The sequence below is a fragment of the Lygodium microphyllum genome, chromosome 23, assembly GCF_053477565.2.
Source record: "Lygodium microphyllum isolate KBCC chromosome 23, Lygodium_microphyllum_v1.1.10, whole genome shotgun sequence".
Classification (NCBI taxonomy): Eukaryota; Viridiplantae; Streptophyta; class Polypodiopsida; order Schizaeales; family Lygodiaceae; genus Lygodium; species Lygodium microphyllum.
The window spans coordinates 104,420,463-104,426,874 of record NC_141157.1 but is presented as its reverse complement, the minus strand read 5'-3'; the positions used below and the strand labels follow the sequence as shown (position 1 = coordinate 104,426,874).

Below are 6,412 nucleotides of genomic sequence, written 5' to 3'. Positions count from 1 at the left end.
GTTGATTAGCTTTTGGTACCATCCCTTAGAGGAATCTTGTGGGTGAGAACTTGCAAGGAAATACCCTTAAGGTTGAGGCAAAAACATCTCTGTATTCCTCCAACAAGTTAAGCAATTGTTCCTTATCCTCCATAGTAAGGTCCTCAATAATGTAAATGGGCTTAAGGGATTTCCCAACATGGAGATAACCGGGGAATAATATGTGGACTAGTATGCTGAGCACAGTACTAGTGTTCATGCACCAAAGCTCATACAACTAGCGCTGTGTAGTGTTCATAACGATTCTAGCATCCATGCATAAGTATGTGTCATATATAACTTCGAAGTAGAGCTGTTTTTAATACTCTGCATATACCGTACGTCGAAAAGGAAAAGGCCGTCCAAAATCCAAGGGATCGATCTTCTAATGCATTCTTCCTGAGTTAGCCTGGATCTTTGCTGAAGCTCCGGATTTCAAAGGAGGCAGGACGGCGGCTCTAGAGTGTGAGAGTCTAGAGAACTCGAAAGCGTCAACACATGATCGAGGTCACTGTGTGTGGAGGTGTGTCACTCGGGACTCTGGATCGGGGCGCGGGCAAGAGGGCTTTCATCTCCCACATGCGAAGCTTGGCACGACAGGTACGGTTTACATTGCGGCAGCCGGCGGCCTTCAATGCTCTCGTTCCTGGGTGTATTATGACGCCTGTAACCCGAGGAGGGGGGAATGTACGGTTGGGCGGATGTCGACGGCTGGTATGTTGTACTGGGACGCGAGGCCGTTCTTGGATGCGGCCCTTCGCAGCGGCGCCCGTTTCCAAGTCTCGAGTGGACGAGATCGTAGCCGCCCGGAGGGAACTGGCATCTCTCCGTGCTTGAAGGAGGGGGGACCGCGTGAGGCCGGAAACGGAGCAACGCTACCCCTCGCTCTAGACGGTGGAGGGATAACGCCACCTTTGTCTGCGGGCCAACCTTCGGCCTCCTCTCAGTCCCCGGCGACAAACCCTCAAAATTTTGCGGATCTCGATAGACACCAATAATTAGTTTTCTTGGCACCCAAATAGATGGCACATGTGGTGGACGTGGACCCGCAGTCCCGTCATCTTCTTTGTTGTCACCAGAATCGGCTACCACGAGCTTATCTCGAGTGACCGCGACCAAAACCAGATATGCTGGCAGAAGGAACACCACTCATGTTGTAAGGTTCAGAGCTGGAGACATTGAAGGATTCTAAGGGGCGGTACTTAGAGGCCGTCTATAGGCCGCGCCCTAACAAAAGGTGGAGGCAAGAGAGCCCGACAATGACGATATTTGTCATGCTTCATCTCCTTATAAGTCCTCATCCATACCCAAAGTGAAGGCTACTGAATGTTATAATAAATCGGTTCCATCGCCAATGCCTTGATGAACCTAGTTCCATCATCAACTACTAAAGGAGGTCCCAATCCTCTTGAAAACTTCTATAGGATATTGGCCTCAGGAAACAACCATGTTTGCATTGGATTAATTGTCCATTCCGATTGCATAACTTGTACCTCATCCTAAGTTCACTCTACGTAACTTTTTGTCAGCTTTGTGTCCTATTGGGCCTGCATCATTCGGATATCTAAGGTAGACGGACGATCTCATTACACTAGAGTAGACTTGTTGGGATCCTTGGAAGTGGTCTCCTTATCGTTAAAGGACTCGGGTGGCTTCTGTTGGTGCTACTCCTTGACATCATCTTGTTGAGTGCAAGTCTTCTCCTATTGGGGGAAACTTGTAGGTGTGAGCTCTAAAGTGAAAAGTGTAAGGGGAGCAACATGCATCATGGTAGGGAAGCGTATCCTACACGATTTCAGGAGTTTCATCCCACAAAGATTTTATCTTAGCTTCAAAATTGGCATGGTAGCAGAGCACATCATTCTACAAGATTGTGCCCACTCGTTCAAAGCCGCATTCTACTATTCCAACACCTAACAGTATTCCTTCAACAGCTCCAAGGTAGGATGTTGAGATGAACCACCTGGTTGTAATATGAATACATCCTCCATCTTTCCGAAGCCAATACGATATGTTCATCACTATCCGTAGTGACATTCTCCTCTGCCAACTTCTCGCTCTATGACTTGTCCTCCCACTTGATAGCTAAGTCCTTGATTGGTAGCATAGGGGGTAGAGTTGAAGGTGCAGCGCGAACTCGCAAGCTTTGTGTGCACATTCATCTAGTATTGTTGCACGTGGATAGGAATTGAATCTCATTGTAAAGATATTCGATGTTGATAAAATCAAGAAGCCACTAATGAAACTACTTCCCAACGCTCCATAGCATTAGCTGGAGTTGGGTTGGAAGGATCTGCTATTTTACATGGTAGATCACGATCTACTTACTTATCAATATATCATTTCCCAAATTGTAAGAGATCACTATAAATCACAATTTCATTGGTTACTAGGAGCGGTGGGGAAGGAATCTTAGTTAGAGAAAATTTGATCTTATCTTGATGCCATCAGATGGCCTACATGCCCATTGTGACTAACTCGAGCTTTCCAGAGCTGCCAAGGGTAGCCTAAAAGAAGGTAGCAATCTTCTCCCTCCGTTACCATATTTAACATCATAAAGGATACTAGAAAATAAATAATGGCTACTTCTATCACCAAAGAGAGAAGTACACCCAAGGGTCATACCTATTGCATGCTATGGATTTGCTATATGGATCAGAAACAAGGTTTTGGCTCCCATCCATCAGGCCAAACTCGTGACAACTGGCGATAATATTGACTCTCAAGCCACTATCTAGTAAAATATTTTTGATAATCTGACCTTGAGATTGAACAAAGGTTACTAGAATAGTTAAGTCAAACAACGGTGGTCGTGTGCCTTCTATACCACATCTTCTGTTGTTGTTGCTATTGAGGTCTCCACCTTTGACATGAAAGGGGCCAAAGTCATAGGTTAAAGAATTTAGTGTAAGTGGTCATAGGTTAAAGAAGGTTGATATAGTAAGGTGGTAGGATAGCATTTCCTTTTGCTGGTGCATCTTGCATATGAACTTCTAGATTAGGTATCTCTACTGAAGCCTATGGTGTTACATTCTTTGTCTCTGCGCACATTGGAACCTTTTCCAAAACTGACCCAAGTCCAACATCACCACTAGTTTTATTGTTGACCACTTTTGTAGGCTAATGTCGAATGGCTTCTTGCATGGCCTAGAGAACTCTAGTAGGATTTCTACTAGTTCTTTCTTCACTCTCTTCCTAGATTTGGTAATAACATTGACTGTGGGGTCGGGTAACTCCTCAATTTCAACCACCTTCACCGAATGCATAGGAGCCTTGCCTTTATCACCCCATTGCTTTTGGAAATCCATGCCACCAATGTCCTTCTTGCTGCATACAAAAGAAGTAGGTTTTGTTCCAGGATCAATGAGGTTCTCAACTACCTCTTCCTTAATCTCTATCTCCTCCCGTAGTCTAATTGAAGGCTAATCTTATTGATCATATGGAATTGTGGGTGCAACCACCAGAAATGTCCTTGATGAGTTCCAATATGTGATGCCATTCACCCTAGTTCCTTGTTAGTTACCTCCCTAAGCCAGTTGGTTGCATGCATATATGCACACCTCTATATCATGAGTGGAAGCCTTGCAAATGCCATGACATCATTACTTTACTGCACATACCACTAGTAGATATTTGGAGTTAGTACACTTAGAGCATTAAAGGGTCTTGTTAGTAGATTTGCAAGCATCTTTTGAGCATTTTTGGCATCTTCTCGTTCTTGGATATTTGTATTGCTCTATCCAAACTGTTATCCTAAAACTGATCATTTTTTCAGAAATGACACAGTGTGGAGCTGTCAATAGAGAGGGCCAAGAACCCTCATAGTCTCCCATTATTCCATATCACTCAGTGTAACACGTTGTTTCATACCTAATTTATCTATTAATATTCGTTTGCATTGAAGAAAAGTAGATATATATATATAACTTGATTGAAATAATTTAGAGATTTCAAAGGCCAAGTAATTATAGAAAAAAACAGAGCACAAAACATTTCAAACACACATACACCGAAAGATATATAACCAATTTAGTCTATATGAGAGTCCACCCACATGGCCATAACATTGTGTACCTCAATGTTATCATCCCCTATAATGATTAGATCATCTACATAGATCACTAGTATCACAAGACTTCTAGATAGATCACTAGTATCACAAGACTTGCATTTGTTTTGTTAGGAAACAGATTATGATAAGCCTTTCCAACTACAAATCCAAGGCTCTACAAGTAAGTACTAATCCATGCATGCCAAGTTCTTGGACCATATTTCAGCCCATAAAGTGCCTTTTTCAGTTTGCATACATAGTACGGATATTGAGGGTGTGGACATTCCCTTCTTGCTGATCCGTAAACACCTCTTCTGCCAGGCCTCCATTAAAAAAATGCATTCTTAACATCCATTTGGTGTAATTTCCAGCCCTTTGTTGCAGCCAATGCAATAACTATTGTGATGGTTGCCATTTTGACAATGGGGCTAAATGTCTCTTCATGATCTAGGGCATATTGTTGTGATATCCTTTTGCCACTAGCCTAGCTTTATACCCTTCAATGGTGGCATCTGACTTATACTTAACGTTATAGACCCATTTATAACCTATTGACTTCTTACCATCATGTAGTGCTACTAATTCCCAAGTCTATTTTGAATTGGTGCATTCATATCCTCATCCATTATCTTATATCACCAATTTTTGTCCACAACAACCTCACTGAATGTAGTAGGCTATCAATGTTCCATGAATGTTGTCATATATGCATAATGCATTGTTGAAAATCCACTATATATAAGCATGCCAGTAGGGTATCTCACCCTCTTTGATGTTTTGAACAGAGGTGGACTATTTGACTCCCCTCTCTCCTCATGAGGAAGGACATATATATTCTCCTTAGCTTCAAGGTATCCTATTATGGTACATAAAGAGAATAACTTGTTCCCTACCTTGATCACCATTTTCCATCAAGATCACTAGACAACAATGACCAATCAATAAACTTGAATTCATAGTAACAATAGCTCTCAACTCTTGCCTCAATTGTCTTACAAAAAGAAAACATTTGGCAAAGAGACAAAACAAGTAGTGAACTTAAAATTCTATACCATAAGGAAGCTTTAGTTACACCCATTGTCCAAAATATCCACCAATCATAAGTGGATAGTAACAATAAAACTCAAAAACCATTGTAATAAGTCACTAAAACCCAAGGATAAGAGATGCCACTAGATCAACGCTACAAAGAAACTTACCCTAGTTGGCCTAAAATTGAATGATACACACTGTAATATTTCCGATTCCTCCCACGTTCCTCATAAAAATCCCCTCTTGGGAAGAGATTATTATTAGAATCATGGGAATTTTTTTAAAATTATTCCCTCCTTCCCCTAGCCGACTGTCATGCTGGGGGAGAGGGAGGGAAGGCGGGATGATGTAATCTTTGTGGATATTTAGTGGGAACATGATCTAGTCGCTCGAAATTGTAGCACTTGATGGTTTCAAAGGGGCTAGGTTGTTTCTCTCCCTTGACCATATCCTAGCATTGTCATAAGAATTGGGCGATAGTCCAAGAGAACAACATTTCCCTCTTCATCATACATGATGTATGGGTTGTGTACTCCTCTTCTTCTATGGGATGTAATGTATAGGAGCATCATTGAGGGTGAGTCACAAATGGTGCTAGATGTCTTAGTATTCTTTATGGATTAATGTTTATTCTATGGGCCATTGGCTTTTACTTTAGTGGCATAGATATTGCATGTTCTTGTGCTCTTTAGTAGTATGGACCATGATTTTTCTCAATATCCTAGATCTAGAAATTGTGTAAAATGAAGGAGTCTTCTTGTGACTTGGTAGTATGCGCTTTCATGCATAAATTGTTAGTAACAAATTTTCCATGCTTGAGTAGTACTAGGGTACTCTAATGACAAATTATCACTTTCGTAGTGCACATGTTGTACGTTTTGTTAATAATTTAATGGTTGTTTTAAAGTCTTATCAAGTTTGATTGATTATCCCCTTCTTGTTCCTATTCCTTTTCCTATGAAGATCATTGATTTATATTGCTTCATCAAGGGTTTAATTGATGTTGGATCTATTTATTTGTGAATTACTTGGAATTTCCTTAGAAACTCTTTTGTCTTGGATATTCTTGACAATAGCTTTTTTGATAGCCTTGGAGTTGTGTCTTTCTCCTAAAAGAATCCCTTTGTGCATGCTTTGGATTTTTGAAACACAATCTCTCTCATTCTTCTCCTCTTGTTGCTCAAGATTCATCAGCCATATAATAAGATTTTCCTTGTACCCATGACCTTTGTGAAGCACACTAATTCAATATATATCTATAAAGCTATAGGGGCCACCCCCTACTCTATACATGTCCAATTATTTGGCCAT

At 41.2% G+C, this 6,412-nt stretch overlaps 1 non-coding gene across 1 annotated transcript; it reads left to right on the top strand.

Moving 5' to 3' along the window:
* Positions 1–678: 678 nt before the first annotated feature.
* On the top strand, positions 679–943 carry LOC148016566 (signal recognition particle RNA). The gene has a single exon (XR_015688223.1).
* The last annotated feature ends 5,469 nt before the right edge of the window (positions 944–6,412 follow it).